Consider the following 12,331-nt stretch of genomic DNA (forward strand, 5'->3'; position numbering starts at 1 on the left):
GCTGAAGAAATACGTCACGCAAGGGTAAGATAAACAAAACATCCAATGAATGGAGTAGTCGTCACTAATACGGGTTGCCAAAGAGGTCAAGTTAAAATGCGAACAGAGAAATGCTAAATATTGTACAGCAATTCGATTTTAATGTGTCATAATCAATTTCTAGATTGATCCAAACTCACGTGCAAAAAAATTACTCACGCTGGGTCAAGAAATTTTGAACGTATGCGTCTAAGGGTTAATAATCGATTAATCTGTCAATCATTTTTTTAGATTAATTGATTAATCCAAAAAAATAGAAAAAAGCATTCATTTCCAAACCTTTTTTCAAAAAGAGAACTGACAGTGCAAATTCACAGTGCAAAAAATCTTCAGAATGTGCACAAACAGGCACACAATTTTGAAAAAGTTATTAATATTAGCGTGGATTTAATGCTATTTTCCAAGATGAGCAATTTATTTGAGTTTTGTTTAAAACTTTATTGAAAATTGAAAGGTTGTAGAAGTAGGCCAGACTTTATTAGAATATATGGTGTATATTTAAGATTTTTTGACACAATTCTTTAAAAGATTTGCGAGGATTAAGCTATTTTCAAAGATTAGTGATTTTTTATTATTGGGTGTGTTTTGCCTTCGGCTAGGGCACAACCATTGTTATCTCACATATATATTATTATTTATTTATTTTCCCACCCCTAAAACTCTGTCAATATTTGGACTACATAGACAACCTAGGTGTCAAAAGTTTCGTCTTGGTAGCGATTGAGTTGCTTATATTGGGATTTACGTTCCGTTGCACGGTTTAGTAGAAAAGTGAAGCTAACAGTGGCTAACTTGCTAGCCACAGTCACTGACGCCACTACTGTCACTAACGTCACGTGACTATCTCTAGCAGAACATTAGTTTAGCAGCTCGTTAACTTCTGGGAGATGGCAAGGCTAACTGCTTTACTGCAAGGCAGCTGCAGAAACGCCACAAGCAAAGAGGCCTTGGTGATAACTATTTGCTCATTTTACTTTGTGATATGACACACAATTGTGATGTGTAATGTACAATATAAGGTAATATTATTAAGGAAGTACAACTACTTTCGATAACAGTAGTCTACTATTTCACTGAAGCATTAGCATCATGACATTAGCCTCTGTTGCCCGGGCAACACATACTACAGCGGTCTATGATGCATCTGTTTTCAATTGTTAAAATAAACATTCCTCACAAATACATTTTCGTTGCAGGATTTATTATGACATTAGATTACAAGTAAACGATTTGTTGGTGATATTATCATTACCTGTGGTTTCAAACCAGTGTAGCTCACTGCAATGCTGTACTGTACTGTAGCCTAGTGTAGCTAACAAAAACATCTCCACAGCTTTACAGTTCGTAGGATGTCAAACGGCGGCACATGTTCGGCACCTCCCCTACTTCAATCAAAAGTATTTTAATAAGTGAAACTATCTGACTAGTGACTACTAACCTGAACTGCATTGCCACAGCCTAAACTTTGTCAATCTGTTCATGAAAATAATTCATTTCAGCCTAGACCACAATGGAAGTAACGTTAAATCGAATTCAACCAACGCAATCGCTACCAAGACAGTCTAGTAGTAGTAGTAGTAGTAGAAGCCTACAATTTACCGGGGCAGCTTCTCCACACAGCAGGGCTATATCGCATTTTGCCTTGTTACTGACAATGATTGCTACCACTGACATTTTTATGAATGAGTGATTTTCCACTAAATAATTGTCAAGCTTATTTATGTTTTTGGGGGCATATTTTCTGTTAGCAGATGATACTATTTGAATCGCGATTCCATCTGAGATAGCTACTGGTGGTAACGTTGTTGTTAAAGCGGAACTGAACTGCGATCAGACACAGTGATATTATAATAGTATATACATTTAATGACTTAAAAAAATATATAACATACAACTGTATGCCATATTCTATAAATAATCAAAATCTCTAGTGTGTAAATTATGTACCTAAAAAGAACTGGGCGCCGCCATGTTTAAATGACTTACACATCTGACGTCACGAGAATGGTTGCTCTCAATTTCAACCCGTCAAACTGCATTCAACTTGAAGAAAATCGACACATCATACCTATCCCTGTTCATTCTATGGTGTATGCTTTCGAACCAATACGTATTTATGTACCCGCAGGACCGCAGTTGTCCCATATGATGCAGAATATGTGTTTTTGTCGGAAGATATAAATATAGGTAACACTGACAAGTTGAACAACACCGAGTGGTGCACTTGTAGCTAGCTACTTGTCGTAACTGCAGACAATGCCAACAGACAGAATCGATCTGATCAAAGAGGCAGACCTGCATAACCTAGGTGTTGGTGGTCCACCAAAATGATCGTTCATCATTGAGCACAGGTTCTTTCCCATGCTGTGTGAGGAGAAATACCTTTTATGTTAGCTTATCATAAGTGTAACCTATACATACTCGGTCTGACCCTGTGTTTTTCTGTGCATCTGACAACAAGTTTGGAGCGCCCTACACATAGCTGGTTGCTTATGTTTCAGTTATTAGTAGCCCCTTTAAGTTGTGTGAAACATGCTCACTGGTTGAGTTGATAACTTGTTCGCTGCTAGGTTAAACCAGAGCCATAGAAAAAGAGAGTTGCGACACGCTTTGATCTCGCCGACACGTGATCACGTGGTTCATGTAGCTCGCTGTAGTTCCAAAAAGCCCCACTGCTGTCAACTTTTTTGAATGGTTTTCAATGGAGCTGGCCAACGGAAGTCGCTTTTTTAGGCAAATGACAAATGAAACAGGCTCGGTTGAAGAAATCTGATATTCTGGCTATCTTCAGCTGACTCGTATCTACATAAGGCAGTCCTCCCTGACGTTTTTGGTGTAAAATAGAGTGAACTACAACATTGTGAACACTCACTGCCAGTGAAACGCAGGAAAAAAGCTAGAGCTTTTTTGTCACGTGGTTCCGGTAGCTCGCTGTGGTAAAAAAACAACAACACTGCTGTCAACCTGTGTGAATGGTTTTCGGCGGGACAGACAGCAGCACCATCTCGATTCACGGATATTTTCGGTATATTAACACAATGTCAATTGGTTACTGGTGTGTTGTATCATGTATGTATGCTACTTTATTAACATGTATGTATAACATTAACTTAAAGTACATAACGCAATATTGTGAAGCAGAGCTAGAAATGGCTATGCTAGCAGTAGCCTATATTGTTCCACTTAACGTTTAACCTTCGACTGTTTTTTTTCTTCTTCATAAGCCCACTTACAATTTACCACATTAACAACACTTATGTTTGTAGTACTTGATGCAAGTTGAATCTAACCATGATCACCAGCAACTGTTCAATAGAAAAAAATAGAATAGAATTTACAAGGCAACCAACTGCAATTCAATAAAACATTTTATTGTACAATATGTCCAGTGTTCTTCCACTCCTTTTGTTTGTAGTGAGCAGGTGATCTAAATGTCTGCTTTTCACAAACCCTAGACCGCAGTAGTAGATGCATCTAGTTGAGCTAACTAGCTAGCTATTGAGTGGACCTGAAATTCCTGCCGAGCGTTGCTAGACAATATGGGACCCAAGGCTTTAATCTGCAATTCATTGTTGCTAGCTCTAATCAGATGTACTATAGGCTAATAAGAGCAGATTCTGTAAACTCTGTATGCCAAAGAACACCAATAACTAGAACTAATTTGACAGACTATAAACCAACGATCTTCTGGTTATGATACACGTGCTCTCTAGCTAGCTACAGTAAAAGTGTTGCTTAGCTCTAGATACTAGACCCATAGTCTAGCGCAAACTGCATTTAGAATCTAACAAGCTATAATCTTACGATACATTTTCTCTACAGCTGGCTATATGAAATACTACTAATAACAAATGATATGTGGTGGTTGAAATATGAAAGAATTCATGATTTTCATCAATTTACCAGCTAACTTACTTCGGAGACACTGAAAATGAATGGGGTTCAACGGTGGAAAATACAATGTTTGGAACTATAGGTCGCGTGGGACACGCTTTACTTCCGCATTCCTCGATAACAATGGGAGTCTATGGAAGTGTCGCAACTCTCTTTTTCTATGGCTCTGGGTTTAACAAACTACCGTGTAGGAAACGTAACGGAGCTAGCTTTGGCTACAATCAGATATGAATTTAGGAGCTAGAGCTAGCTAGCGTAGGTATGTCTAAAACGCCAGTGTGTGTATTAACGTTAGCGTATTTAACATCCGCTATCCCATCCGTGATCCCTGCAAACGCTGAATCCGGGGGCAACTGGCGGGCTTTGGCACTGTACAGCTACAAGCCATTTTCGTAAAACCGGTTACCGCTTGGGTAGGACATGATAGTGAATGCTTTCTGTCTTGTAAAATTTGTTTGTACAACCAACCAGTAAGATCCTACTTTCCACCTTGTTTTAGCTGGTTTGTTTAAAGCCATTTATACATCCCTGAAAATCTATCAATGTCTATCTTTATTCTCCCTGAAAATCTATCAATGTCTATCTTGATGACTGCTAGCAGCCGGCAGTCACAGTACCTCACCATTCTTGTGACGTCACAGACATGACGATACAAAGATGGCCGCGCCCATTAGTTAAATAGTAAAGTTTAAAACGTTTTAATTAACAAATGGAACATTTTGCTCTTTTAGTTGTCAGATAAAGTTTTGTGATTTTATTTGAATAATTATATGAGCCGTACTTCATAAATCAGTTCAGTTCCACTTTAAAATAAGCTTCAAAGGGAGTTCAGGCAGGAGGACTCAGTATGTCTTTACTACTACTTTATTGCACACTATACAATACATGATTGTACATTTGATTTGGTATTGTGGTTCTGCTCGCATTGGCTCCCTGCCGCATCCACGAGACACCGTCTGGACCTCCGAGCAAAGAGCAGCGACGCATTCCCCCTACAATAGAAAACAGAACCAAGGGAGGAGGCCGGGGAGGAGGAGGCAGCAAGAAGACTGATGTCTATGTCGCACTAGCGATGCATATGCCGGGATACCCCGCTATATACCCCGCCCTATTAGGAGGGAGTGCCCTGCAGCATAATATGACGCGTTGCTAGTGACGCGCTAAGTCTCGCGTCCTCCTTCATGAACCAGCTCCGCTTGTTTCAGACAGGAGGACTCAGTATGTCTTTACTACTACTTTATTCCACACTATACAATATATGATTGTACATTTGATTTGGCATTGTGGTTCTGCTCGCATCGGCTTCCTGCCGCATCCACGAGACACCGTCTGGACCTCCGAGCAGAGAGCAGCGACCCATTCCCGAACACAAAACCACATGCCAGACGAGACCATGATGAGACCACTTTGAGTAGGTGGTGCCCCTGTAGATATGATTGAGATGAGCGTCATGTTACCCATACCTACCTTCAGCATTGTATGTCAGCGCACTGGTGCCCCTAATGCATCTAGTGACTGAAATGACTCGGTTGAAGGGGTACCAGCTGAGGCACTGCCTCTACATACCAACTGAGGCACGGCCTCGACATACCAACTGAGGCACGGCCTCGACGTACCAACTTTGATGGTGACGGTCACCTTGTTACGTGCTGCTGTATACCCGTGCTCTGCCAACCACCTGACGAACATTTATTGTAATTAGTATGCACATATACATGTATTAGTGAAAGGAAGGACGTAAAGCAAGTTATTGAGAGTTAGGGAGAGTGGAAGCCATTCTTCTCTGGCCTTCCAGAACATCAGTGGCATTCAGTCTGATGTAACGTTGAACACTTGCAGATGACCAACGACCCATCACTTTCAGCGTCGAGGCTGAGACCACTTGAGACGCTGACGTAGCCGCACCGATTCGGAACGAGTGCGCCGTGTACAGCATTGGGTCCAGACCACAGCGCCGGCACAGGAGTCCGAGCCTCCCAGTGAACCAGTAACGGGTCATGGCTTTCCCAGCATCGGTGATGAACAGGGGCTCCCTCGTTGCCATGGATGAACGCCAGCGGAGATATTTCGCCATGAGGAGAGGGGACAGAAAGCTGAGTTATTCCGCGATATGACGACAGGAGTACCCACACCGGCTTTCACACCCTTGCTGTGTTTTAACACCACTGTGTACATACACGTATCCACGGTTAAGTCGCCGAGGGTGAGAGCGTGCATAGTTTGAAATGTGCTTGACCGACAAGTGAATTTGTCGCACCGCATGAACCCATAAAAAGCCATGAGACACACAGCTTCTAACATGACATCAGTGGGAGCGTTAAAACAACCCGCCCGCAAAGCCGACACCAAGTGATGAAGTACAGAAAGGGTTATGGGAAGTCGCCTGTCATTGCCTTGCGGTCGCTCTTTCCGCAGTCTGTTGAATAGCAGCCGAACCGACGGGTTCCCTAACAAGCTCTGCACAGACGGGTCCAGACATCTGAGATGGAACTGAATGCCGGCCACCGCTGCCTTGATTGTCGACGGCTGGAGCTTCCAGGAGGTGAAGCAGTGAACAATGTTTGCGCATACGACGAGCAGGCTCACCGGGTGATGGGGTGTACTGAGTGCGCGGCAGAAAGAACAGTAATACAACCAAGCACAATCATAAGATTTTAATGTGCCTTGCCTAAGCCTGCTCGCATGTATCGAGCGGCAACCGTCATGTAGCCTTCTAGCGTCCTGTCTAATCTAACAGTGTCTCCTGAAACGCTGGGCACACAAGGCAGCCCGGCTCCGCCTCCAGACATAATGCCCGGAACTCCTGAAATTGAAAACGTGACAGAGCATCAGCCACATTGTTGAGTAACCCAGGAATGTATGCGGCCCGCAACACGAAGTTGCCTGTGATGCATGTCCAGGTCAGACGCCTCACTAATTTATTAATCAATGCCACGGAAGATCTACCGTTGTTGATGATGTTCACCGTGCCCTCGTTATCACAGAACACCACAATCCTCTTCCTACAAGTGTTTACCCCACAAAAGACACGCTACAACGATAGGATACAGTTCGTACAATGCTGTGGATTTGCAATCGCGCGAAACTCCAGTTCGACGGGCCACGACTCGCTGAATAACTCGTTCGCGAAAAAAAAAAAAAACAATGGACAAGGCCGCATCGGTGTAGAACGTCAGGGCGCTGGAGGTCTCCACCTCGTCGTTGTAAAAAAACGACAAACCGTTCCAATGCTCGCAAAGCACGGCCCAAAAACACAAATCGGACTGGCAACCCTCATCCAAACGCACAACGTCGTGCAGCGCCGGAACACAGTTAGCCACCCCGAGCAGACGGGAAACAAACAACCGACCGTGGGGAATAATGCGCATAGCAAAATTCAGGTGTCCGAGCAACGACAAAAGATCACGTATAGTCATCGAAACCGACGCAGCCGCCGACAGCGCGCACCCGCACAAGCTTCTCCGCCGGGAGAAACGCACGCATTAACAGGCTGTCCAGCTGGATGCCCAAAAACTCAATGGACGTGAGAGGCCGCTGCGTCATTTCCTTCGAGAGCGGCACGCCCAAATGCCCAAAAGTTGCCTTCACCACCGAGATGCACCGAGCCGGTGGCGAGGACGGAAAATCGACCACCAGGAAGTCGTCCAGCAGGTGCAGGACAAACGGCAACCTGTGCACGTTCAGCAAAACCCAACACAGCGCCTCGGACAGAGTGTCAAAAATGCGCGGGCTGCTGTGGCAGCCAAAAGCCAGGCGAGCGTAAAAGTACATCTGCGACCGCCATTTAATGCCGAACAGGTGCCACTGCGACGGGTGAAGGGGCATCACCTTGAACGCGTCAGTGATATCGGCCTTCCCGAGCCAGGCGCCCACGCCTGCCTGTCTGATTAACCGAATCGCGTGATCGATGTTAGTGTAATACAGAGAAAACGGCTTTGGCGGAATCAGGCTGTTAATGCTAGGGACCTGAGTATTGTGCGGAGCGGACAGGTCCACGATCAAGCGTTTTTCCCAAGAATATTGGCGGGTAGCCACGCCACTGGGACTGACGCGATACATGGGAAACGGCGACTCCACGAACGGCCCCAACAAATACCCCTTGCTGGTTTCTTTAGCAAGTAACGCATCGACCACGTCGGGCTCCCTGAGCGCCGATTGCAAGTTGTTACACACATGAGTGACAGTGGGCACACATTCCACCCCAACCATAAACCCCTCCAGCAACCCGGTGAGGAGATAGTTCACAAAGCATCGGTTGGGGTGACCACTCAAAGCTTCAGACAGACGACCAATGTCAACGGGGGTAGAAGGATGATTCTTTATTTCAGGGCCTTGCCCGCCGGTCGGAACCGATGCGGACAGGTCGACCTCGGATGGGCGTCCGAGCACTGACTGCAGACATGAAGAAATCGACAATTAGGATAGGTACACACCCCCTCATTGAAATACATGCACACGGGAGGAGCGGAACCAGCATTAACCACCTGGCGCTTGAAGGAGCGACGCTCCGTGCCACTGGACCCAGGTTTCGCATCACGGGAAGGATCCCCCATTTTAGAAGGCACCGTGAGCGGGCAAAGCCCGGTAGGATGGGAGAATGACCCACACACCACACATGACAGGGGACGAACCCCGGTGAATGTGCGGCTAACCAGCTCTAGATCTAGCACAGACCAGTCCAGACGCAGATTAACCGCTGAACGTACAGGGCTGCCTTGGCGGAGAAACCCTTGTGATATTCATAGAACAGCGCTCCCCCGCAGGAGAGTGACATGTCAGCAATGATGGCCAGGTAGGTGTCCAGTTCGACTCACCTCCCGGGGAACCCCTCGCACATGACGTCGCGGCCGGCAGCCACAGTACCTAACCATTCTGGTGACGTCACAGACATGACGATTCAAAGATGGCCGCGCCCATTAGTTAAATAGTAAAGTTTAAAACGTTTTTATTAACAAATGGAACATTTTGCTCTTTTAGTTGTCAGATAAAGTTTTGTGATTTTATTTGAATAATTATATGAGCCGTACTTCATAAATCCGTTCAGTTCCACTTTAAAATAAGCTTCAAAGGGGGTTCTTTATTAATGAATGAATGCAATATGAGTAGGCTTAATGCCTGAAAATATCACGAGAAGGTAAACACTTACAATTACACTTAAGTCATAGAGATTAGGTCAACTTTTACACCGGTCTGCCAAATGTTTTCGTTTTGATTCAACTATGAGGTTGCTGATCACCTTTCCCTCTTGCAGGGGAAATGAGAAGATAACTATTTCCTTCCACTCTTCACTCTTTGTATTTTGAGTTGCAGGGGCGAATCTACGTTCCCACTTTTGGGGGGGCTAAGCCCCTAGATAAAACCTATTATTTTTCCTGTGACCCAGCAAAACTAGGTCCCCCCCAGACTTTTTTTTTAATCCTTTTAAATAGTGTCCTCTAGTGGGTTTTAGGAAATGAGAAGAAATTGACACATTTAGATTTAAAATATGAAAGAAAACCAAAAAATTTAATATATATTTTTTTATATATAAAAACATTTGGGGGGCTAATGAAAGTTTTTTAGGGGGGCTCAAGCCCGTAATTTAAATACGGACCCCTGCAACCAACGCAAGCAAGCACACCCTACAATTTCCCCAGAAATTGTACCGTCTGTAGTTTTATTTGAAACTTCTTTGAAAAAGTAAAGGCTGTGGAAGTATACCAGACATTGTTAAGATACTCTGGTGTCTGTTTGAGGATTTATATTCCTAAAAACATTTTTCAAAATGGTATGGGTTGTTTTCAGCCGGTCCCTAGTGTGGTATATTCAACATTGACACGGTGTTTCTTCTTTTGTGAAATTACTCTTATGTATTGTCAAATGTTATTTCTATCGTAACATTAAACAGCATGTATTAATAGGAACCACAGAAGCGGAACTAATTAGTTTAAGTGGTGTTGCGCCCAGTTTCCGCTAGGGGAGGGGCTCCGCCCTCCCCTCCAGAGAAGATTTGGGAAGCAAAGACTCTCAGAGAAACGCTGCTGTCTCCATTCCAATTAATGTACATCTGTATTTACCAGGTCAGTATTGATACGAGGTCAACTACCTACTACTTTAAAATGATAAACTTTGTATTTTTCTTTGCATTACTCAAAATATTGTTGTGTATGATGGAAAATGACTAGTTTAAAACAAACAGTTTTTCGCGGCATGGTCTGTATGAGTTGCGGCGAGATGAAAGGAGTAGCAAATACATATATTGTACAGCTAAGTTTGATGCGCTGGGTCCTGATTGTTTGACCAATGTTTACTATGTTTTAATTGTAATATAATTGCTGGAGTTGTTTATTGAAAGGATGCACTTATGTAGATGTTATGGGGTGTATTTCCACGTTTATCACCGATTGAACATTCCCGTCTTGTGCTAGCTAGTGAACGTGCTAGTGTGGGGGTTACTTTCCTGACCTACATAAGGTAGCGAACATTGTAAGCGTAATCATTTTGTGTAAACTAGTAAAATTACCAATTAGTAATGTGAAACAATGTGATTAAACAAATGTGTGATTGGATAATAATAAAAGAGAAGATTTGGGAAGCAAAGAGAAACGCTGCCGTCTCCATTCCAATTAATGTACATCTGTATTTACCAGGAACTGAAAGACAGCCATCAAAATCATTTGTTGCTGTGGCCCATCAGTCTTGGGACCCGTAACACTAACGAGATGCTGCAAAGTAGTGTCTTCCGAATGTGAGACAAATGTCGAATATGAAACTAACTTCACCTCGGTCAATTAACACAGTGGTTCTCAATCCTGGTCCTCGGGACCCCCTGCCCTGCATGTTTTAGATATTTCCCTGCTCCAACACACCTGATTCAAATGAATGGGTCGTTATCAGGCAATCAATTTGTTGTTGCAGCCCAATCGTCCACCCTGGCTGTAGTTGTGTGAAAAGGTGAATGATGATCGGGGACGTCTATCAGGGACAGCTGGCCCTCGTCACATTCATCTCGGCAGGACCTCCAAATGTTACAGCCTGAAAAGGGTGATATCAATGAAGACTCTTGGACACGATGCATCCCTTCTGGCAGCTGGACTGAGAACCTGTATTATTTTCTAAATGATTTACATAGTTACAAAAGTTCTTTCAATAGATACAAGACAAAATTGGAACAATAATAAGCATATCCTTTACATTCCAAAGTCAACTTGCTAATCTAATTTTCTTCCAGTAGTCTTTTACAAGTAAATAAACAATCAATTGTAATTTCTTACTCTTTTCTTAAACAGGTAAAATCAAATGTGACAGTATTTATGAAGATGATCTATTAGTCAATATACAAAGTTAAATTATAAAACATATGTACTGGGGACAACCAAAGATATATTGTAAAACATTAGTAGTCATTTGTCTCCTCTATTACTTGTTACCTACAATGGTTAATTCAGAAATGAACACACAATCACAATAGTCATTAATCAAACACATAAACAGTGTCAATATTAACCACAAACATTGATAACCTCATACTCCGTATGTCTTACTGAGCTAAACACTATCAAAATGCATACAACACGTGTTAGTCTCATGCCGTTTGTACAGAGTTTAGCTAGGTGTGTTACCGTATCAGCTAACAATCGAGAATACAAATATTGTGCTTTTAGACACTCAACATTTGGTTGGTATGTTAATAAAACACAAACAAAACAATTTATTAAACATATTCCAAAGTTCAAAAGCACAAATACTCATTTTGTACCTGAAAAGGGGAGATATCAATGAAGACTTGGACACGATCCATCCCTTCTGGCAGCTGCATTGAGAATGAGGCATCATGATCGAAAGCTCAAGACTCCCCCTACCAGCCTCTGCAGGCATGACTAATCAATCACAGCTCTCAAACGGCACAACAAGTCGATCATAGATTAACATTGTATATAAATGAATTTAAATTTTTTCCCTTTTACTGTTTTTAATACCTATTGAACTTATTGATCAGCATCCTAAATAAAATAAATCAACCACAAAATCAATCTATCACATCAACACTGACTTCAAGAGCATAGATTAAATAAAATTTTCTGAGATAAGCAATTTCTTTCTCTTTTTATTGCAAACTTTCTTGAAAAAGTAAAGGGCGTGGAAGTAGGCCAGGCATTATTAAAATAATATGGTGTGAATTTTTTTTTTTATTATAACATTTTGTAAAAAGTTAAGATTAACGTGAATGTAATGCTATTTTCAGAGATTAGTGATTTCTCACAATTTTATTTTTTACTTAATTGAAAAGGTAAATGTTGTAGAAGTAGGCCAGACATTATTAGATTAATCTGGCATGGGTTTGAGGTTTATTAATCCAATTTCTAAAAGGTTAATAACATTAGAATGGATGTTTTGCTATTTTCAGAGATTAGCGATT

At 42.5% G+C, this 12,331-nt stretch overlaps 1 long non-coding RNA gene across 1 annotated transcript; it reads left to right on the plus strand.

Moving 5' to 3' along the window:
* Positions 1 to 9,644: 9,644 nt before the first annotated feature.
* LOC124474088 lies at positions 9,645 to 11,920 on the plus strand. Its single transcript, XR_006956776.1, has 2 exons — positions 9,645 to 9,992; positions 10,831 to 11,920. It is a non-coding gene; the product is annotated as an uncharacterized LOC124474088 (long non-coding RNA).
* Positions 11,921 to 12,331: the final 411 nt, after the last annotated feature.

The sequence above is a fragment of the Hypomesus transpacificus genome, chromosome 11 (assembly GCF_021917145.1).
Source record: "Hypomesus transpacificus isolate Combined female chromosome 11, fHypTra1, whole genome shotgun sequence".
Taxonomy (NCBI): domain Eukaryota; kingdom Metazoa; phylum Chordata; class Actinopteri; order Osmeriformes; family Osmeridae; genus Hypomesus; species Hypomesus transpacificus.